This window comes from Cotesia glomerata, linkage group LG1 (assembly GCF_020080835.1).
Source record: "Cotesia glomerata isolate CgM1 linkage group LG1, MPM_Cglom_v2.3, whole genome shotgun sequence".
NCBI lineage: Eukaryota > Metazoa > Arthropoda > Insecta > Hymenoptera > Braconidae > Cotesia > Cotesia glomerata.
Window position 1 is genome coordinate 24,065,361 of NC_058158.1, and position 24,193 is coordinate 24,089,553.

The following is a 24,193-nucleotide window of genomic DNA, read 5'->3' on the forward strand; positions in this document are numbered from 1 at the left end:
AATCGAACCCAGAAGTTTTTGTTGGCAGCCAGAGACTCTCCCTCTACGCTACTCGAGTTAAACTAGAACCAAAGTCCTTTAACATTTACATAAACTCGGAGTCTAGCGCTGTGCACGGTTATCACTCACACTAATTGACGAAAATTCCAATTCAACTATTGTAAAATTTGTTATAGTTCTATTGGAAAGATACAGAGGCAGCACTGGAAATTTTAATCTCTAACTTTTTACAATAATAATATCGTAGTTTTACATGAATAAATAGTAATTTTTCTTCTAAAATATTTGTCAATTAATAGTAATGAAAGTATAGTCCAGCTTTACAATAGTTGTATCATAAATTTTCCCAGAAATTTTTTTCCGTGTACATGGAGAGAAAAGAATAGAACTTATTCCTATGTTAGAATGGTAACCATTACCATGTTACATAGTAACGGAAATTTTTGTGAGAATTCTGAGTAAATTTGCTAATAAAAATCTTAAAAATTGTGATAAAAATATGAACAATCACTTATTCGATGTGGAATTAAATTCTGAAAATAATTGTGTTTTTTTATTTTTTTTTATAAAAATTTAAATTTGTTATTAACAAAAAACATAACCAAAATAAAAAATCTCAGTTTTTCATAAATAACTCAATAACTATTGGTGATATCAAAAATCGGAAAAAAGATCCTTATAAAGAAGAGGAAATTTCTGAAAAAAAGTCTCGACTCCCGGAACTCTAGCTTGAAAAACAATAATTTTTATTTAATGTTGGAAATAGGGTTCTGCGCGACTTTTGCCACACGGTCGTGTCGCTGCTAAAATACGACAGCAGTTGCGCGGAACCCTATTTTCAACATCAAATAAAAATTATTGTTTTTCAAACTAGAGTTCCGGGAATCGAAACTTTTTTTCAGAAATTTCCTTCTCTTTAAGGATCTTTTTTCCGATTTTTAATATCACCAATAGTTATTGAGTTATTTACGAAAAACTGAGATTTTTTATTTTGGTTGTATTTTTTGTTAATAACAAATTGATATTTTTATCAAAAAAATAAAAAAACAACAACATTATTGTCAGGATTTAATTCCGCATCGGATGAATGATAGTTCATATTTTTATCACAATTTCTAAGATTTTTATTTGCAAATTTACACAGAATTCTCACAAAAATTTCCGTTACTATGTAACATGGTAATGGTTACCATTCTACATACACTGTAAAAAATTTCGGGGTAAAGTTAGACCCAGGGACTTTTACAGCGCCGTGTAAGTGTGAAATGTCGGTGTAAAATTCCCTCCGTGTGAAATTTTCACTCGTGTAAATTTAACACGGTGTAATTTACTGTTTTACACTACTCCGTGTTATTATTTATAACTTTGAAAATTTAATAACTATTACTAGCAGCCTTGCAGTCTCTATGTGACTGCCGTGACTTGTGAACTATAAATAAAGAAAATTTTGGTTTCTTGAATGATGACTTTTGTTGAATTGCACTGTACTTTTTTAACTATTGACGTTTCTAAAGATATAAGCTCATCCCGATGTTACACTCATCAAGAATCTTCAAGAATCTTCATTTTTTTCAAGTACCCACATCATTTTTTCATATATTTATATATATTATATATAGGTATATATGAAAAATATAGCAAAATGCATGTGGGTACTCAAATGAAAGGTCTTGATGAGTGTAACATCGGGATGAGCTTATATCTTTAAACATATCAATAATTACGAAATGACCTTGTATCTTGTAAACGATTGACATTTTTAAAGATGTAAGCTCATAGCCAAACTGTACTGGCATGGGTTTTCTTTGTGGTTTCCCCATCGCCACTATTCCAACACCAATAGAAAGGGGTGAGGAATAGGGTAAATACTGTACAGAAAGCACACAAGTCGGTCCACAGCCGCATTGAGAATGAAGTTATGTGCGAAATTATATATTGATTATAAAAAGTGGAGAACATGTTGATTATAAAAAGAGCATATATTGATAATAAAGAGTTGAAAAGAGACTACATGCGGAGATGCTGAGACAATTAGCCTTGTAAAAACCAGAAAACGGTATACAAGTAAAACTCATAATAATAATAATAATAATAATAATAATAATAATAATATATATATATATATATATATATATATATATATATATATATATATATATATATATATATATATATATATATATATTAGGGTGCTTCATTTGAGACGACTATTTTTTTTTTCTCACTCCATTGACGAAATATTGTTCTGAACATAGAAAAAAAAATTCTCGCCAAGGGATAGTTCTTAATTTCAATTTTAAGTACTCGCTGGATGAATTTAAAGTTTTCCCATATAATTAACCCGTTAGAATAATTTTTTTTGCTTAAATTATCTATAGCATAGCGACATTTCATGATATTCATTTGACCATGGGCAGAAGTTGTAGAGGAATCCTTCCTCTTTAAAAGCTCTGACAGCTTATTTCCAATTTATGAGTTACCGCGCCAGTGAAAAATTGTACATTCGATTTTTGCTCAAAAGTCGTGGTTTTTTTATTTTTTCTCCTAAACTATTGATCTGACACCTAAATTACAAAGGACCTTTTTTGTAAAGAATTCAATTTTCTATAAGATAGATTGATAGCTGAACCCTTTCAATAAATTGCCTCTGAGATAAATTTCATTAATTATAAGAAAACAATAAATGACACTATTTTATCGTAATTTTTATACTTTTTAATAAAACAACAGTTGATAAAAAAAATTATAACATTGTATATTTTTATAATCAAATATTGTGATATCGTTATAATGCCTAAATTTTTAAAATTTTTAATTGTCTGACAAATATTCTAATAAATATAGTTGTTACATAGAATATATCCAAAATATATCATCATACATAACTCCGGCACACAAAAAAAGTGGTATGTACTTTGAATTGCACCTACCTATCGAAATGAATGTTGACCCACTGAATCCGAATTTCAAGTCCGTTTGACCCGATAACCCTCCAATTTTGAGCATAATGCAAAAAACCCCAAAAAAATACATAAAACTGCAGTCACAGCGATGAAAAAATTCTTGTGGACCCGGATCAAGTATGATTCTTTTGTATTTTAATTTACTGAATCTAAATCTGAACATTAATTAGCCCAGTGCCCCGTTAACGTTTAAAAATTAAAAAAATCTCAAAAAACCAAAAAAATTGGGAAAATTGCAGTCACAAATTTGAAAAAAAAAAAACCTGTAAAACACGATTAAATACTATTCTTGTATTTTTTCACGCATGAAATACAAAAGAGAATAACAAACGGAAGAAAAATTTACGGCGTAGATCGTTTGAGAACAAAAGAGTTCGATTTCCGTTTTTACCGTTTTACCGTTTTTGATAAAGAATATCGTACGTCTAACACATTTTTTTTGTCTAAATAATCATCATTCGTTATGAAAGTAAAATCAACGCCTGTAAAATTCTTGATTGCCCAGGAATTAAAATCTTGTGGTGCCAGTATATGTTTTTTATTTTCCATTTGTAATGAAGCTCTAGCAGCATGTCGTTTTACTGGACCTACAAGCCCATCGCATGGTCCTTTGCCATGGGCAGTCGCAAAAAAATATCGTTCATCAAATAATTGGACAAATAACCCATAAAAAAAGAATTCTAGGATATGAATTAATTAATTGCAAAAAAATGAATTTAAAATACAAGCCAAAAATATTCACGAAAAACAATGATAAACTATAGCAACAATCAAAGTTCGAATTTGGAGGTTAGAACACCGCGTCACTCACAGTTATCAATTGAACAATGGGTTATTATTACCCATATCAAAAAAGTTCGGTTAAAGCGTCGAGTCGCGGAATAATGAGCGTTGTAGTGCGAGGTGGTCAGATACTAAGGGAGGGGGCGTCCTTGAAGCTTTTTTGATGGTATGAATAGTAGTGTGGTTAATTAAGAACAAATAGTACAACCGATGTCTTCTCTGTTTCGCGCTTCGATGATTTTAACTGTGAAACTAGCTTCAATAAATAAAAAAATTAAATCAGTACATTTTTATTATAGTAATAAAATTAATTGCATGAATTTGAAATATATAATAATATGAACTTATATAATCAATTGAATAATAGATGAAAATAATTTTTAATTGAAAATAAAATTAATTTGAATTTATTGAAAAATTAAGATACGACAGTATTAGAAATTTGACAGTTAAATAAAAGGATCTGTTAAACCAAAAAAAAATATAGAATACAAAAAATTTGTAAAATTTGACAAAATTTTTTGATAAACTTGATAGTTTCGTCAAAAAATTAAAAAATATTATAAATTATATTTTAAAGTTGAATAACTTCAAAACGCGTTGGTTTATCGAAAAATTCTAAGATAGCTTTTTTGTAGAGCGTTCAATTTTACACAAGAAAATGATTTAGTCTAGCTTTTTTGATAAACGATTAAAGAGTTATAAAATTCTAAACTCAAAAAAACAAGCTTTCCCATGTTAATCATACGGGAAATTGAAATTTACCATGCGGGACATCTTAATATTAATATTAAGGGCTGTAACTTTCACAGGATTTTTTTTTCATCATTTCCAACAATATATATATATATATATATATATATATATATATATATATATACATATATGAAAAATTGATGTGGGTACTCAAATGAAAGGTCTTGATAAGTGTAACATCAGGATGAGCTTATATCTTTAAAAATGTCAATAGTTCACAAGATACAAGGTCATTTCACAAGATACAAGGTCATCCCGATGTTACACTCATCAAGAGCGTTCATTTGAGTACTCACATGCATTTTGATATATTTTTTATTTATACATATATGTAATATATATAAATATATGAAAAAATGATGTGGGTACTTAAATGAAGATTCTTGATGAGTGTAACATTGGATGAGCTTATATCTTTAAAAATATATTTAGCACTATAAACATTCGCATTTTTATCAATAGACTCTAATATAGAATCCACCGTATAATTAGATAAATTTTTAACAACTTGAATATTAACATTCTTGTTGCAGACTTTCCAATGATATTAAGATTTACGTTGAAATGATTTTACTCCATAAAATAGCATAATATAAAAAAAAAAAAAAACATACTTTTAAATATTTATTTCTACATGTTTGTATTTATAATTTAATATCGTACAAGTCTGAAACTAAACAATCAAATTAATTAATGAGAAATTTTCAGGAAATACATTTACACGCTTGGTGGTGTAAAATTTAGGATTCACACCGTTCAAATTTAACATTACACTTAGTGTGATTTTCACATCGTTCGTTTTAAAAATTTTAACACCGAATCATTTACACCACACCGAGTCCAAAAAATTTTTTACAGTGTAGAAAAGAGTTCTCTTCTTTTCTCTCCGTGTACAGGCCATCACTGGAACTTCCCGTTTTTTTTTTTTTAATTCAAAAATCTTGCGATTATTTGATTTTTGAGCTTTTTGAGCTTAAAAATTTACAGGCTATATCAAAAAGACAATTATTCAAAAATTTTTAAGTGGCTATAACTTTTGAACGCCTTGTTAAATTTTTATTTACTTGGCAGCATTCGACGCGGGTTTTTAAGTACAAAAAGTGTTTCTAATGTTTGGAGTTGACTGGCAAAATATTTTTAAAGTTATTGAGAAAAAACTTAGAAAAAAATTTTTTTTGGTTTTTATTTTTCAAATACACGGAAAAAAATAATCCTTGAAAATGACAGATATGGGTATGTTAAATTGACATGGCCAGTACAATGACATTTGCAGCCTTCTTTCCCCTTTCGGTATGATTATTACCGAAAAAACGTACAGTCTGGTAATTTTTGTATTTTCCATTCACGTAAACTTCAAAGTACCGTCTATATTACCTCCACTTCTCTCATCACGTGATCTGACTGCTGCATACTATAAAATATCTGGTAAGTAGCCACGACTGATCCCGAGGGCTAATCGAGTTATAAATAGCCAGCCACAAATACCACTGCTTTGTGTCCAGATGCGTTTGTAATCCAAACTGGACCTTTTAGACTCCGTTTACTGTCAACGCAAAATACTTAAGTTATTCACTAAGGAGTTAAAACACGTAATATAACAACCTCTCATGTTCTAAAAAATTAAAGAACTAAAACATCGAAATATTTGTTAAAAACTTAAAAAATTTTTAACCAATATCCTTTTTAAGCTAAAAAAAACTGCATTACATGTCGCCAGTTGATTTTCAAAAAATAGGTTTCTGCACTTAACACGAGATTTTATTAATAAATCTGATTAATGATAAACATGAAATGATTAATCGATTTAAATTTTGTCAAAGACTCCAATCAAATTAGCTCCACTGTAATGAAATTTTGAAAAAACTTCTGTTTGAAACATTCACTATACGTTGCTTAATCAATTAATTTTTTAAATCCAGTTATTTATCGTACGTGTAATGTCTCATTAAATAAAAGTCTGATTGTATTCGATATTAATTCATTTAAGAAATAGCTCAAAAAACCACAAAATCGGTTGATTGGTTCGTCAGTTGATGTTGTCGAAAAAATTTGGAAAAAGTGAATTTTTCAAATTTCTTAAAAATTTTCGGTCTGATCAATTTGTGTTTTAAAGTTCGAAAAACTGCGTCGAATGCTGCCAACCGCGTGAAAATAAGTTCATTCATCCAAAAGTAAATGCAGTTTGAAAATCTGAAGAATAGTGTTTTATTAAACTTCTATCAGTTTTTTGAGCTCGAAGAGCTCAAAACTGTTATAAGTGCAACTTTAAGCGCTTAGGTGTGGAATTAGCGGGAAATTGCAGGAATAGCCGTCAAGGTCAACCGTTTTCCTAACTTTTTTGTTCTCCATTACACACCTATAAAAGTTCTATAATTCAATAAAATGAAGATCGATCATCGCTCGTGAGGAAAACAGCGATTTTTATGTTAGCTATTGTTTTAAGCTCAAATGTATAGAATGTTATAAGAATATGAGTCGGAAAAGGATTAATGTTATATAAAGTGCTAGATGTAAGATAATTTTATTTTACGCTGAACGGATTATTTTTATTAAAATTTTTCCATACCAAGGTATCTTACTTGTTGCTTTTTATTCAACTTAATAACTTCACAAACTGAATCGCCTATCGTTTCACATAAATTGGAATAAATGAAAAATACTTATCACATTCTGCATTACTGTAAGCATTCCAGTATAAACTGATGAAAAAAAAAAAAAAAAAAAAAAAACAATTATGACATACTCACTATAAAATAATAAGACAATAATTATTTGTGACACGCTCTTTTATTACAAAATAATGTTACATAAAAATAAACAAAAGTGCTAATAATCGACGCATTTACCCGTGTAAAAAAAATTGTCCCAAAAATGTCTCAAAAATGTCCCAAGCTTGGGACAACCAAACGTGACACAATTTGGGACATTTTTGGGACAATTTTGGGACATCTTATAAATAAACAGAAATTTTAAAATAGTGCATTTAAGTAATTTTTCGTCAATTTTACGTATTTTTTTAAAGATTTTCAGAGAACGTCGTCAATTTTATGACAATTTTACTACAATTTTAAACGTTTAATAAATGATTTAAGAAAAAATAATTTATTTTTGCACAGCTGTAAATTTGTCTAGAAATTGATGGATAAAACATTTATTGACCATTTTTGGGACAATTTAAGGACAATTTTGGGACATTTTCGGAATATTATTTGGACATTTTAAAAAGATTTTTAGAACTTTGTTTAAATATTTTTAAGACAATTTTGAACGTTTTTCAAATGATTTTAAGAAAGATAATTTATTATTGCACGATTATAGATTCATCGTAAGATTAATGGATGAAAATTTTTAGGACAATTTTGGAACATTTTTAGGACTTTATGGGACAATTTTAGGACATTTTCGGAATATTTTTGGGACATTTTCGGAACATTTTTTGGACATTTTCAAAACATTTTTTGGACGTTTTTTAATATTTTTAGGACAATTTTGAACGTTTTTTAAATAATTTTAAGAAAGACAATTGTTTTTTGGACGGTTGCAGATACATCATAAAATTAATGAATGAAAAATTTTAGGACAATTTTGGGACAATTTTAGGAGATTTTCGAAACATTTTTTGGACATTTTCAAAATATTTTTTGGACGTTTTTAATTATTTTTAGGACAATTTCGAACGTTTTTCAAATGATTTTAGAAGACAATTGCTTTTTTCACGGTTGCAGATACATCGTAAAATTAATGAATGAAAAATGTAAGAACAATTTTGGGACATTTTCAAAACATTTTTTGGACGTTTTTAAATATTTTTAGGACAATTTTGAACGTTTTTCAAATCATTTAAGAAAGACAATTGTTTTTTGCACGGTTGCAGATACATCATAAAATTAATGAATGAAAAATTTTAGGACAATTTTGGGACAATTTTAGGACATTTTTGGGATATTTTCGGAACATTTTTTGGACAATTTTAGGACATTTATAGAATATTTTTAGGACATTCTTTAAATTTTTTGAGGACAATTTGAAACGTTTTTCAAATGATTTTGAGACAATTGATTTTTTCACGGATGTAGATACATCCTAAAATTAATGAATGAACAATTTTAGGACAATTTTGGGACATTTTTGGAACCATTTTAGGACATTTTAAAAATATTTTTAGGACATTTTTTGGGCATTTACAAAAAATTTTAAAAATATTTTTAGGACAAATTTGAACGTTTTTCAAGCGATTTTAAGAGAGACAATTGTTTTTTGCACGGTTGTAGATACATCATACAATTTATGGATACAAAATTTTAGGACATTTTCAAAACATTTTTTGGACTTTTTTGAATATTTTTAGGACAATTTTGAACGTTTTTCAAATGATTTTAAGAAAGACAGTTGTTTTTTGCACGGTTGCAAATACATCATAAAATTAATGAATGAAAAATTTTAGGACAATTTTGGGACAATTTTAGGACATTTTCGGGACATTTTCGGAACATTTCTTGGACGTTTTTAAATATTTTTAGGACAATTTTGAACGTTTTTCAAATGATACAAAATTAGAAAAATTTGAAAAACGTTCAAAATTGTGCTCAAAATATTTAAAAATGTCCAAAAAATGTTTTGAAAATGTCCTAAAATTGTCCCAGAAATGTCCTAAAATTGTCCCAAAATTGTCCTAAAACTTTGTATCCATTAATTGTATGATGTATCTACAACCGTGCAAAAAACAATTGTCTCTCTTAAAATCATTTGAAAAGCGTTCAAAATTGTCCTAAAAATATTTTTAAAATGTTTTGTAAATGTCCAAAAAATGTCCTAGAAATATTTTTAAAATGTCCCAAAAATGTCCTAAAATTGTCCCAAAATTGTCCTCAAATTGTTCATTCATTAAATTTAGGATGTATCTACATCCGTGAAAAAATCAATTGTCTCAAAATCATTTGAAAAACGTTTCAAATTGTCCTCAAAAAATTTAAAGAATGTCCTAAAAATATTTTGAAAATGTCCAAAAAATGTCCTCAAATTGTCCCAAAAATGTCCTGAAATCGTCCCAAAGTGTCCTAAAATTTTGTATCCATTAATTTTATGATGTATCTGCAACCGTGCAAAAAACAACTGTCTTTCTTAAAATGATTTGAAAAACGTTCAAAATTGTCCTAAAAATATTTAAAAACGTCTACAAAATGTTCCGAAAATGTCCCGAAAATGTCCTAAAATTTTCCCAAAAATGTCCTAAAATTTTTCATTCATTAATTTTATGATGTATCTGCAACCGTGCAAAAAACAATTGTCTTTCTTAAAATGATTTGAAAAACGTTTCAAATTGTCCTAAAAATATTTAAAAACGTCCAAAAAATGTTTTGAAAATGTCCCAAAATTGTCCTAACATTTTTCATTCATTAATTTTATGATGTATCTGCAACCGTGAAAAAAACAATTGTCTTTCTTAAAATCATTTGAAAAACGTTCAAAATTGTCCTAAAAATAATTAAAAACGTCCAAAAAATGTTTTGAAAATGTCCAAAAAATGTTCCGGAAATGTCCCAAAAATGTTCCGAAAATGTCCTAAAATTGTCCCATAAAGTCCTAAAAATGTTCCAAAATTGTCCTAAAAATTTTCATCCATTAATCTTACGATAAATCTATAATCGTGCAATAATAAATTATCTTTCTTAAAATCATTTGTAAAACGTTCAAAATTGTCTTAAAAATATTTAAAAAAAGTTCTAAAAATATTTTTGAAATGTCCAAATAATGTTCCGAAAATGTCCTAAAAATGTCCTAAAATTGTCCTTAAATTGTCCCAAAAATGGTCAATAAATGTTTTATCCATAAATTTCTAGACAAATTTACAGCTGTGCAAAAATAAATTATTTTTTCTTAAATCATTTAATAAACGTTTAAAATTGTCATAAAATTGACGACGTTCTCTGAAAATCTTTAAAAAAATACGTAAAATTACTTAAATGCACTATTTTAAAATTTCTGTTTATTTCTAAGATGTCCCAAAATTGTCCCAAAAATGTCCCAAATTGTGTCACGTTTGGATGTCCCAAGCTTGAGACATTTTTGGGACAATTTTTTTTTACGCGGGTATCGTTTTTTACACAGCTGTACAATTACTATTTTTTTTATTATCCAATAAATCACATGAAACATCTTATTGTTTAAAGATGTGCTTATTTATAATTTTTTAGTTTATACTGTTACAAAATATCAATGTTTTTATATAATGTTAGTTTTCAGAATAGCATAAGCATAAAAAATTTTCCACAAGTACAGAAAACTTTTTGTCTCAGCACTATTGCAGGTCTAATGCTGTGGCAAGTTCTAACGAATCAACACTATCTAGTTTGTAAATCCTTTGAAATATACTGTTTATCATATTACGTTTTAAAATACATTATAGCATATTTCATAACAATAGATAGTTATTCATACTGGCTCATGTTTTTAACTTCCCGCTAAGAAAATCAACGATTTAAAAAAATTCGGGAAAGTACTGTTTTTTACCCCGATTTTCGAAAATAGAGTTTTCATCAGATCTTGACATATCGAGGTTGCGATGATGTCCATATGTGTGCATGTATGTATGTCGTGTGTGTATGTATGTAAACATCTTATAACTTCAAAAATTCGAGTTTTTTAATTTTCAAGAAATGGTTTCTTTCAATTTACTTCAAAACTTCTGTTTCAATCAATTCTATGATCTAATCAGCTTTTCTACTTAAAAAATGACGTCGATTGCCGTAAGGTGTATCAAAATCGATTGATTTTTTCGAGAAATATCTAATTTTTACAAAATCAACAAAACATGATTTATCAATATTACTTTTCAATTATTTATCAGAACGGATTTCTTTTTAAGAATTTTGGTATAGCTCTCGTAACCACGCTAAATGTCGCACTAAGCGTTCTTTAATCGGATGATTTTTCCGAACTCAGGAAAAAATGATCAGACCTGATCAGACATGAGCAGGCATGAGTCTTCAAGCCTGATCAGGCATGAATTGACCTGATCAGACCTGAGCGAATTTAACCCCCGACATGCACAGAAAAAAAGAAATATTTGATTGAAATAAGATTTCGGATAAGATAGTTGGATATTATGGCCAAATAAATATTTATTTCTGGTAAATATATAATATATCTGAGCGATTTAGTTGCGTCAAATAAATAGTTTATTCATGATAAAGATATGGTTTATTTGTGGCAAATAAATCATAGTTGACGACAATTATGAACTTTTAAAATTTATTGTAACATTAAAGTTATCTGTCACTTGATCAATTTTTAATTTTATTTTAAAAATAAATTAATTCTAAAAAATTGCATTTTTAATTTTTTTAAATTTCTACATGTCAATTTTTTTCTCTTATTTTTTTTGCCATAATTTATTTGTTAACAAAAGTTCTACAAATTATTAAATATCTGCTAAATTATTTTTATCAATTTTCAGAAATTATAATGGCTTTAAAATGAAAAAAAAATTATTTTTTATTCTTTTAGTTGAATAATGAAATATTTTCCGTGTCTTCTATTGAATGTAAGTGTTAATTGTAGGTTAAGGATAATTTAGATTTGTTTTCGTAAAATATAATATTTTAAGCACCTTACCATATAGGTTAGGTATGACTTTTTTTAATCCCCAATTGATGAATAGTTATTAATTAATATTATTTATGCAAACACTATTATGTATGCAAATAAACTATTTTTTGAAACGTCGCTGTAGCTTAAGTTCCAATCAAAACATTCAAGTTTTGTTTTCAACGTTGAGGTGACGTCATGAGAGTAGTGGTTGAGAGTTTTAATGCCAAAGATGTCGTTGTTTCGGACAAACTTAGCATCTTTACCACAAATAAATGATATATTTCTGACAAATAATAAAATAATTCGAGTCAACTGTTATATTTACTTGTACCAAATATATATGGTTGTCATAAAGAAATATTTAAAAAAACGACATCAATACATCTTTTTTTCTGATAACTTAGTAAAATTATAAATAGTAGTTTTTAATAACAATCGATTTTGTAATGTTTCAATAATTGAAAAATTTTCTATTAGAATACTTCATTTTAAAAAAGTTTAACCAAATTCGTTATTTGAGAGTTAGAGTTAAATCCGTAATTTATATTCAAATATAGATTTTAGTGTCATTTTAATGAATTTGTTAAAGAAGTTTGATTAAAAAATTACTCAAAGTTTGCGATAGATTATTATTATTCATAGCATAACCATTCCAATTCTGTAGAATATCATAATTTATTAACTTCCCGCTAAGAAAACTAAAAATTTTTTTACAGAGTTTTACTTCAAAGATTATGATACAGGATAATTTTTTAACGACTATAAGTAACTCAAAATATGCAACTTTCAAAAACCGAATTTTCATAAAAGTTTATTTTAATTATTTTAAACCTTAAGAATTTTAGCTTTCATTCTGAATTCAGAAACCACATTACAGTGAAATTTAAAAGTTTTTATTGTTAATGAATATTTTCATATTTTTATACAAAAAACTATAACAGAGGTTTTTTTACTCTGACTCATTTATAATAAACAAAAAAATTCATGAAGCCCATTTTTCTAGCTACTTTCTCCTCTCTCAATTTAAACTTCTCACAATATTTTTTAAAATAGCGTTTTTATTGTGATGAGTTTATTCATTGCCAGAATTTTACCCGCTAGTTAAATCATTCTGGTTGAAAGACAAAAAATGTCCTGCGCGTTTGGTTAGTCGTTGGCGCCATCTCTTAGGTAATGAAAGAACTCTCTTAAACCTTCTTTCGTGTTGCCTCGCTCTGGAACATCTAAAAACCAATTTTAGTCGGTAATACGAATTTCTTGAAATTAAGCATTTTATAGGAAAGCAAAAAAAATCGAAAATTCTTTAATATAAGGTGTGCTTGAGAAATGTAAGGTATAAAGTTAAATTTTTTTGGTTAGTTTGTTTGTATTAATTAAGCGACAATTTGTTAATAAATGTCGATCTATACTTTATGATTAGGAAAATCAATTAGAATTACAAGATAAATTTTTTCAGTTCTGATTCAGAAGTACAATGCAAAAAAACGCCGTTGGAAATATAAATTTTGAGATAGCCAAATGCTGGAATCAATAATCTCCTAGAAAATCATCAAGAACCTAAGAGGTTAAAGGTAAAATGAAAAAAAAAAAGAAATTTACTAGAAATAAGAAGACTAGTCATTTCAACTGGACCTTTTTTCACTTTTTATTATTAGTGGACGTGACAATATGTATGTATCACTGTTTTATATTTATCGTTCGATGATTATACATATACATTCATAAATAAATACAATCGCTCGATAATACTACACGATGGCCATGGGACATGGACTGATTGGGGTGCAGACGACCTATGCAGTTTAATTTATGTTGCATCACCAACCAGTCGTACTGGCAGTCCCCACGAAATGAACGTTTGTTACGATACAAAAATAACGTCGTGAAAAAAAAAATTTAATTTGACATATACATTATAGGGATAAAAAGAAATTTGTGTTGAATAAGTAATTTTTTTCTTTCATCATGTCTGCCAGAAATAATTCATAGATTCGTAGAAATATACATACATAATACGTACTTATATATACTACTGGAATTCAATGGCATACAGCTTATACACATATTTGAGGATAACACGATCACACCTTGCATAAGGTATATAGGTCTGTGTGATGCATACTAGACGATTGATTTGCTAGAGGCTATAGCTGTATCGAGGAATCCAACTTATGAAAAAAAATTTGGTAAAACGTCACAGCATCACTTATTCATTTCTACAACCTATAAATGTACCAGGTAAGTTGAAATCATTGTTCTGTAAAAATAAAAATAAAAAATAAAAAAAATAATGCTAAAAGATGAAACTGTTTAGAACAAATTAGTAGTCATTAATGTTAAATAGCTAGAATTGTAAATAAAAAAAAGATGTTAAATTTAAAGAGAGAAAATAATACTAATTAGTGTTGATCGGAGACTGGCCGTTTGATAAATAAACAGTCAATATTTGAATTAAGGATATCATTTCCTTGGTCAGGTTTATACTATGTCTTTCTTCATCTCTTTTTTTTTTGTTAATCTTTTTTTTGTCTTCCCTTACGTTCGGATAGGGCTGAATCCCGTTGAAACAGTCACCAGGACCGCGGTTTACCCATGTATACTTACACCCTCTTTCTGGCGCTCATGTTTAGCCAAACAACTCTGCGCTATTTACTCGGGACAAGCCTCGATCCGAAATACTCGATGATTAATAGCCTTTCTTCAAGGTTTATTAACGATAAACTTATCCAGTAAGCTTATACTGCCCGTGTTTTCCATCATGGTTGAACGTCTGTACAATCCAACTTTATGCATATTTCTCTACCTTCATACTAGCTTTTATACCTAATTTTTTTTTCTTCTTAATGAAACTTTAACTTTTTGTTCGTTTAAATTTGATCGAATCATCTGTCAAATACAAGACAAATTTAATATACCAGTTGATACTTTGAACTGTGAAATATTTAAAAAGAAGACAATAATTTTTTTTTTATTTACTTGGTTAAGGCGATGTTTTTCAAGTAAATCGTTTCTAATTTTTGGACGCAGAATGTAATTGATTTGCGAAAATCGACCGGTCTAATTATCCAATAGTTGTTTCGTAAAATCATTTTTTGAAAATCTCAATAACGATAATTTTGAAACCATACTAGACTTGAGTTAAAGTGTATTTTTGTTACTGAATTTTAGGATCATTTACTGTTTTAAGCTTTGACCTATCAGTATTACGATGATTAAAGTCTCGTACGTATACCCATCCGAGATCAAACGGTCAGTCTAAATACTGACTCGAGTACCAAATACTATCTAGTATCCGAATTCAGATAGGCAGATATCACGATTAATTGAGAGAATGTTGTTTATCGCAGACTTTGTTTATTATTTAAATGTCAAATAAAAAAAGATTTTTAAAGTCTAATTAGACAAAATACATATACTTATTATATATTACCGTTTAAACGTGTTTGTGACGGTGTAGTGGTTAACAGCTTGACTTGGCAATTCGATGGACTCAAATTCGAACCCTACATACATCGTGACTTACCCGTCAGTAACATTAGTTATTAATTAATCTCTGTATTCCATAATTAGTTGGTTGAACACAAAAATTAATATTTAACTTTTTAAAGGTAAAATACTAAATATTGGAATTAAAAAATTGATTTTTTTATCAAAATAATATTTTTAAATTTAAGTTCGATCAAGTTTTAATTTTAATTTGAAAAAAGTAAATTGTTTATAACTAATAAACTTTCGTTCATTGGTCAGGACAAGAAACGAATTTTTCTGTCCCTTTTTTAAAATATTGGAACAAGTGATTATGTTTCATAAAACTATAAAAATTTATCTGCCTTTATAAATAACTTATATTAGTTATAAAAAAAAGTCCAAAAAATGTATTCATACTTATTTTAGTTTATTAAGCGAACCTTTCTTTCCTGTACGCTACCCATTAATTGTTCATACACATTGATAAAAAAATGAACTTGAATGGAAACAAAAACATCCTAATACAAAAAAATTGTTTTTTTTTTTTTTTTTTTTTTAGAAATTTTTTCTCGATTTAAATAAATCTTACTGTTCTATTAGATTCTACAAAATATTTGAGGTCCAAGATTTTTTCTTTTGAATCAAGTTAATTTTTTTTCAATACATAATTACACTTATTGGTATGAAAGAAAATTCTATCTAGATCTCAAAACTCATGTATATTTTATGAAAATGTTACAATGACAAATTCTTCTTATATATTTAATAACAAAGACAATATGAAATCGTTACACAAGAAACTGTTATTTCAATATCAGTGTCTGTCGGACATTTACGTTTGCGTATCTATTTTTTAATGTAATATCTACCATAGTAGAAACGCCGAGCTATGGTCCTCTACAAAAAAAAGGTTTAGATGATTTTTAATGTTCTACGCCAACAATAGCTTATTGACAAAATACAAAAAGTGGAAAATTGATAAAAATATTGGTTCTTGTTTAATTAAGAAAAAAAAATTTTTTTTATCTATTTTTTAATAATTTTTTTACTGAAATGAAAAATGTTGAAAAATTATTCGAAAAAAATAAGAATTAAAAGAAAAAATTTTTTTAATTTTTAAAAGAAAAAAAAATATTTTTTATTAATTAAAAAAAAAACCTGCGCATTATTACGCAGGTGAGTATAAGGCAACGATGAGGAAACAGGCGCTTGCGTAAAGCTCGAAAATGAGATGATCGTCGAGGTCGACCGTGGCAGAGGTTAGTAAGAGTAAAAGAGAGGAAGAGCGATAGTTTCCCGGGGCAGAGTGAGAGGGGTGAAAAGGGTCCGGAGGGATGACAGTCAGAGAGGGTGCGTCGGACGAGTTTGGGGTCGGTGGAGATGAGGGAGTTTGCAGTTGCTAGCCTCCATCGATTTACCGTGAGCCGCCATCTTGCCATCCTACGTTTGGGGTTGACCACCTCGTCACCCACCACCTGTCCACCCTCTCGAGGTAGACATTTTGAAAAATGATCCCCGGAAATCATTGTTGTTATTCATCTACATACCATTCCAATTTTTTCCAATGCCGGGAGCATGTTTTTTATCCCAGGCTTTTTTTTTACCTCCAATGATTTTTAGTCATTGAAAAATATTCCATTATTCCTGTTACGCTTTGATGACCATTATATTTTCATCCTAATAATTTAATAAAATACTACAATCATGAAATAAAGCATAATGAAATGTAAGAACAATAGTTAAAATTTATTATTATTTTTTTTTAATTTTATTGCGAGTTAAAAAAATTAATATTTTTTCTATGCATGAAATCTTACAATGAAAGCTCATCAAAAAGGTCAAATTATAAAATATTTTTTTTTTTATTATTAAGATAAGGGATTATAAAATTCTTGACTTTGAATTTAGACATTTCTTACGACTCACTATGATTGAATAGACGTTCATAAAATCTTTTCTTAAAGCTTAAAATAATAATATTAAGATAAAATTAGTATTGTTATTAATAAGTTATCTACAAATATTAGCATATTGATGTGGGGGGTGCAAATAGTGAATAAAGATGAATCCTTGATGTCAAGCATTAAAAATAAAGCATTAGCATGCACCGCCCTCATCGTGGTCACTGTCAGTATATCCTTCAACTCCCGCACGAGGGGTCGTATACGGTCGACAGTCTCTGTATAACTGATGATGCTCCTGAGTGTCAGGGCCAGACTGTCCACTTCTTTGCACTCGTAGTGGGATGCTCTACTCTCGAACTACAGAGAAATGCATAACAAACACAAGCGCAATGATTCGAAAACGTTACATTGCTGTCTATAAAGTACTATGTATAGTTACCAAAATCAGGATAATCATATGCTTGATATTTATAAGTAGTAATTTCTAACTATATATCTTTTTAAGTTTCATGGAACTGTAAAACATGTGTATATATACATGTTGTTGTTGTTTATTTTTTTTTTCCAAGTCTGACGAGCCAACAAGAGATGTTAAATTTTTAGCACTGATTTAATTTTAATTTCTTTAAAATTAAATTAATCAATTAGTAAAGAAAATAGTTTATTAATGAATTGAAATAAGAAAAGGAGACTTTTTAAATACTTAAGCAACAAAAGTATTAAAGTAAATGAAACGTACAAATTCATTATTTACACGCGAACGAAAAAAAATAGGACGAGTATAAAAACTGTATAAAGACGAGTATAAAGACTAAAGAATCGAAAATGATAAACAACACTTTTTGTTTGTGTCAAAAATATAAGTAAACAATTCGTAGGAATTGGTAGAAGAAATTTTTATAATTGACTGTTCCAATCGCTGATTATTATGAAAATAATTTTTTCAAAAGGATCTTCATCGTAAATTAAAATACAGTTATAATGTAGATGAAAGGAAATAATTTATGTCATTTTAATGTGAACGAATGTTATTTGATAGTTCATTTTATACTGATAATTCTAATACATTTGCCCAATTATATGATTTACTTCCATTATATCAAAAATCGACAATGAAAAATCCGAAGATAAATTCAATTAGGACAAAATCGAGCAATTTCAATTTAAACACCTTTAAAGGTCAATATAGGTTTATTAATGTGTGATCGTTCGAATTGTACACTTTCGATTTTCCAAATTTTTAACTTCACGCTAAGAAAATTGAAAATTTTCAAAAATTGAGAAATTATTGGATTTACTCCGTTTTTCGAAAATCGAGTTTTCAACGGATGTTGACGTTGTGTGGTCCTAAGAAGCTTTCCCGAATATTTCCGCGATGATGTCCAAAAACTAATCAGCTCTTAACATAAAAAAACCATTCCGATTGCCGCTAAGCCGGTCAAAATCAGTTGATTCGTTCGTGAGTTATCGTTAACGAAAAAAATGTTTTTTTCAGAATTTCTATGTAAATTTCTTGCCGTAAACCGCAAGAAAATCGGTTCATTCATTTGAAAGTTATTGTGGTTTGAAAATTCAAAAAATAGAGTTTTACTAAACCTCTATCAGATTTTTGAGCTCGAAGAGCGCAAAGCCGTAATAAAAGTGTAATTTTGAGCGCTTAAGGGGGTATTCTGATCTAGAAGCATGAAATTGGAAATATGGTTGGAACTACGGTCATCCCTAAATTTAAATTTTTACTATTTTTACAAAATTCAAAAAAGTCAAAAAAAGTGGTAAAAAAAATTAGGAAAACGGTTCACTCTAAAGGCCATCCCTGCAACTTCCCGCTAACTCTATGCCTAACTTTTTTTATTTTTTTCTGTATTTTTATAATGATAATAAATAACATATAAAAAATGGATAGGAAGATATTGATTGCCTTTTTTGACGGCATTTCAAATATTATCTGAAATTTCATGCTTCCAGATCAGAATACCCCCTTAAGTACGGAATTGGCGGGAAGTTGCAGGCCTTTAAGGTCAACCGTTTTCTTAATTTTTTTTATTGTTTTTTAATTTACAACATTTTTTGGAAAATTTTTAGATATTCAATACTTGGTTAAATACCTAGTGGTTTCAAATTGTTTTTATGAATTTTGTTTATCGATTTTGAACATCAAATACAGTTGAGTGTAGTATGTTGATTCAAACCACGATATTACATTGCTTCGTTAATTAATCCCTAATGGGTGGTTAGGAAAACACGAACTACGAACTGTATTAACTGTACGATAAATGAAAGAAAATAATGAAGACAAATTGATGAATATGACAACTTTCGTAATTAATACATACTAATTAAGAAAATCGACTGATTCAAAAAATAAGAACGAAATTACAAACACTCATTATTATTAGTACTGTGCTCAAAAAATATTTAATTTTTGTGTCATATTTTTTTTTTTTATCGATAAGAAACAAAAAATGTTTGGAAATACTTTCAACTCTGTTTTGCATTCACGATTCTTTTATGCAACAGCGTAAATCCGAAGATTTAGCTTACTACATCTAATAATATAGCTGGCCAACATAGTCTGCTTGTAAATTTTAAATTGTGCAATGAAGCCTCCACAACTTTTCCGTTCTAACTTTGATTCCCCACCATTTTCTACTAAAAAGTAGTGGAGGGGCTCGTTTACCACCGTGTATTTTCCAACTACAATTACTGAAATTTGGGATACCCCAAAGTCAAAATTGTAAAAAGCATTGTATCAATTTTGCATTTTTTGAAGTCATCATGTCTTCGTACTCTTTAAGGACTTTTAAATTTGTTTAAAAAAATCATCAAACCTGTTACTTCTTCCTATTTTTACTTATGAACTTGGTATTTATTCAGTAATTATATTTTTCTCAATCCTTAATTTTTGAATATGTAAAATCTTGTTTTATTCTTAAATAAACGACAGGTAAACTAGTAACAAAAAATAAGTTATTCGCTATAAATTATTCATAGAATTATTGAAATGGTTTGTAATGATTGTATTAAAAGTTTTACTGTGAGAAAAGTTTTAAAAATTTGGCGCGGAAAAAGCTGAGCTTTTCACAATTTTTTCTTTAAGTGTACGCGATTCAGCAGTAATAACAATAACAACGTATACAAAGTACGACACATTCTCCTGCTTAGAGATAACAGATTAAAAATGAGTAAGAACAAAAGAGAAAACCCATGATAAATACTTGATTCATAAAAGTGAGATAGAGATTCTCAGGGGTAGTAAAGTATATTGGGCAGGGATGAAAGCAAGTTAGCATCGTACGAAGCTTTTGGAAGCCGAGTCGGACATGCTGGGTGTGGTGGGGTGATTGGCCGATGCGCATCGGTCGTCTAGCAAGCTACAGAGGGCTGTTTTTGCGGGTGTGGCCTAACGCACCCTCTACCTCTTTTTCTCTTTCTACTTTTATCTCTCTCTTTCTCCCGTTCTCTCATTTTCATCTTCTCTCTACCTTCTCTATTTCTCTTTATCCCTCTGCTTTTCAATATCGCTTTCTCTTGAACTTTCTCTCTCCGATCCCTTCCGTTTCCAATACAACCATCTTTTCCTAGAGCTATTTCATTCTAAGACTACTTATTAAAAAACTTATCTTTCAGTTAAAAAATACATTTGAAGATTTATGAGGTTTAATAATTTCAACAATTGTCAAAGAGAATTAATGAAAAAAAAAATCTCACAATGTTATTTGGATTTTATGGGTTTATTGTAAATACGGCACCAAAAGTTATTAATTTGTTATATATCAGTTTTATCGAATCGAATGTAATAGTCGAAAATTCTCTAAACTCTAATAACATAATTTTATCATCAATGTGTTAAAGTTTATAGTTCATTAATAACTTATAATTTAATAGTTCATAATTCATAAATCATAATTTAATAGTTCATTAAATTTGATTTAAAAGAAAAATCTTGAACCCATAAAATCATTTAAAGAATTTGATTATTTTAAATTGAGCAAAAAAGTTCTTGAAGAGAAAAATTTTTTCTGGGTATATAAGTAAATTTTTTTATTCAAAATTTATTTATTTAAATTGAATCAACTTTTTTTACGAATGTAAAATTAGTTTAATCAAATATTTTATTTTTTCCATTTATAGTAAGGGTAAGGGTAATTCTAATCTCTTGGTTCTAAGATATTCAAAATTTGTTTTTAGTAATTAGATTTTTTAACATTTAACGAATGAAAATTAAAGTGAAGTAAAATTAGATAATTTACAAACAAGTATAAGATTTACATTATTATTATTTCTTTTACAATTGTTCCAGCAAAAAAATATTTCATTGAATCCAATTTGTTATTACACTTTTAAAAATTAAATGTGACTTAAGAAAGAGATTAAGACTTTAATTTTCATGTTCTCTGGTATTTAGTTCGCTTAAGGTAGTCAACATTAAAATTTATAAATCTGTGATAATAAACCTACAGATCAAGTGTTCGAAAATTTTTCAAGCGAAAGTAATATAGAAATGAATTACTGAATATAGTACTTGAATACTCCGTCTAATGTACCACTCTGCATCTGAAAACTTTGGACAACGTTTCGCCTCCTATTTACTGTTGCAAAATTATGTATTATTAACAGAATTTGTATTATTAAAATCGAACATATTGAAAACATTAGTATCTATTTTAGTTTACTTCCATCAAGAAAATTTTTTCTCTTATAGTGAATGCTTAAAGCAAATAATTTTTTTTTATTAAATTAAAACAAATCAATTTTTTTTGTTACAAGAAGTATTTTCTCGATTCAAACTAAAACTACAATAAATTAGAAAATGTTTTACGTAGAGTTCACTATTATTAATAGTAAAATATTCAGTTCAAATTACGTATAATATAGAAGATAGTTCGATATACAAATTGACAATAATCCAATTAAACTAAAGTATTATACAACTCTCATTAGTTTTATGCCATATAAACGTCTGTAAATATACGCTCAAAGCAAAATAAATTTTATAACCAAATTAATCTCGAGGTAAAATTATTTCTTCCTTTGTTTACTGACAAATAAATTCTGGAATAAATGTATTGTTTTGAAATATTCATGGTATCCCAAAAATAGAAATTAGTTGTACAATAGATCGACCAATTTTCTGATTTATAATATTCATTTGATTTATCTTCTTGGTCTCATACAGATACTCTTTGAGCTAAAAAAAAAAAAAAAATAAGTAATTAAATTCATTAATACTAAAACAACTGTACAGTAAATATATTAATAATCGAAATCTTTGGTGTGAAAATGAGATAATCGCAGCAAATACGAATCCGTGCCATCTAGTGAAACTTTTGTTTTTATTCTTATTAAAAAAGCTTTGCAGAGAAATTTCATCGGGAAAACTTTGGCCTTCCAAAACACTACGAATGTGCACATAGATGTACAGGTTCCCTAGATAAAATGCAGAAGCTTAAACAATGCAGAGTTGCAATAAAATTGTAGATAATACAAAACTAAATGACAAAAAAAAACGTTAATTATATTTCAATATGATATCGAGTTGTTAGATAAAATGAATGAAATTTACAAAATTAATAGCAATTATCCGAAAACAATTTATCAAAATCGAGTTCGATGTTTTTTAAATCATATGCTTAGAATATGAGTTTAAATTAAGATAATAAATTTCATTAAAAATCAAATAGAATTATAAAAAGATGTTAATGATTGTATGTTCAATTCAATAATCATAAATACTCAATAAAGAGAAAGCTAAGAAATTTACTTAATTCAGAATGACCAGTCTTCCCGAATATTTTCTTAGTTCGTAAGTCTACTTTGTTCCCATGTGATGATATTTTTTGTGGTAATGCAAAAATTATGTTACAAAATATAATTAAAATGTTGGGAAATGCTATGGTGTTTATATAAATGTCGTAATAAACTACTCATAATTTTTTCCCTGCATGCACTGATAAAATTACTATCATGATTAAAAAGGAATATTCTCGATCTTCAAGATGCTTCAAAAATTTTTATTCTCGCATTTATTGAAAAAAAATTTGAGATTTTTTTGACAATAGAAGGAGCAGAAATTTGACAATTTTTGGTATAGAATGTATTATTAGAATAAGTCAGTAAAATCTTGAACTAATGTTACTGCCTATCTTAATTTAGAAAAAAATATTTTTGGAAACGTATGTGAATCTCGTTTGAAAACACGTGAATGCTTTTCATCTAAAAGTTTGAATTTATGGATTCGGTCGTAAACAATGAGTTAAAAAAACTGAAAATTCAGGAGCCAGAGTAAAATTTTTAAGTTAAATCTTGTTTTTTCGAAAGGTAGTTTTTCTTTTCAGCGTGGTAAAAGTTCGTTATTGATTAGCAGAAAGTAAAAACATATTTTTTAAAGCATATTAAACTACATAGTAAAAAATTTTTCGTCATTGTGTAGAGTGTCAAAATTTGTGTGTTGAATATTACACTCTAGTGTGTAGCATTTAACACTCTCATGTGTTGATTTAATGATTCAACACACTAGAATGTTAAATTCTACACACTAGAGTGTGATATTCAACACACAAATTTTTAACACTCTACACAATGACGAAAAATTTTTTACTGTGTATGAAATACAGTTTGATAAAAGCTACACAGTGCCTTTAATAGCAAATGTATCCATATAAAGCAGTCATGGGAAATGGTAAAAGGGCTCGATTGTTTGAGGACATATGATCCGACGTATGAATAAAG

At 28.1% G+C, this 24,193-nt stretch overlaps 1 long non-coding RNA gene across 1 annotated transcript; it reads left to right on the forward strand.

Annotated features, from left to right (window-relative positions):
- Positions 1-374: 374 nt before the first annotated feature.
- Positions 375-19,644, forward strand: LOC123271327. The gene is made up of 4 exons (XR_006510838.1): positions 375-458; positions 6,699-6,702; positions 11,663-11,666; positions 19,634-19,644. It is a non-coding gene; the product is annotated as an uncharacterized LOC123271327 (long non-coding RNA).
- Positions 19,645-24,193: the final 4,549 nt, after the last annotated feature.